The sequence below is a fragment of the Coenobita brevimanus genome, chromosome 77 (assembly GCF_032717465.1).
Source record: "Coenobita brevimanus isolate Jiangsu-jjx chromosome 77, ASM3271746v2, whole genome shotgun sequence".
Lineage (NCBI taxonomy): Eukaryota > Metazoa > Arthropoda > Malacostraca > Decapoda > Coenobitidae > Coenobita > Coenobita brevimanus.
The window spans coordinates 26,899,703-26,900,340 of NC_137030.1; the positions used below are offsets into that span (position 1 = coordinate 26,899,703).

General features: G+C 43.1%; 1 non-coding gene across 1 annotated transcript; it reads right to left on the reverse strand.

Moving 5' to 3' along the window:
- Positions 1 to 208: 208 nt before the first annotated feature.
- LOC145408550 (5S ribosomal RNA) lies at positions 209 to 327 on the reverse strand. The gene has a single exon (XR_013898942.1). It is a non-coding gene; the product is annotated as a 5S ribosomal RNA (ribosomal RNA).
- Between the last annotated feature and the right edge of the window lie 311 nt (positions 328 to 638).

The following is a 638-nucleotide window of genomic DNA, read 5'->3' on the forward strand; positions in this document are numbered from 1 at the left end:
CCGATCAGCTGACCTCTGTAAATACTCCAATCATCATACCTACTTACATACAATGTTCATATTTAAAATGCATCCACAGTTTTTTTTTTCATTCATTGCCAGACGCCATATATCCCAAACGGGGTGGCCAAGGGCTTAGAGTTAATTGTTTTACAGGGAGGGCCACTAATCCTCCACCAACCCCACTTGACACGTAGGGAGAACGTTATGCCAACAGCGTCTGGTGTTCCCAGGCGGTCACCCATCCAAGTACTAACCAGACCCAACGTTGCTTAACTTCGCTGATCGGACGGGAAGCGGTGTACTCAACGTGGTATGCCCGTTAGCAAATGCATCCACAGTTACATCTAGTAAATGTCTATATCGTTGTCAGCCATGCAAGTCACATATTCATAGCGTAATGCAAAAGAAATGTGGAAACGGCACTTACATTAGAAGTAAAAGTGAAATAAATAATAGAAAAACATTTCACTCAGATTACCAGAGGATGGATAAATTTAGTTTCGGATAGGCCTAGTCAAGACAATTCTTTTGGCTTTTCTTTACCGCTCTCTTCTTAGGTTCTTATCTTTGTTTCCATATGACGTCATACGTCTGGCTCTGATATACCTCGAGCCTGCTCTAGGAGCGGCTCGACT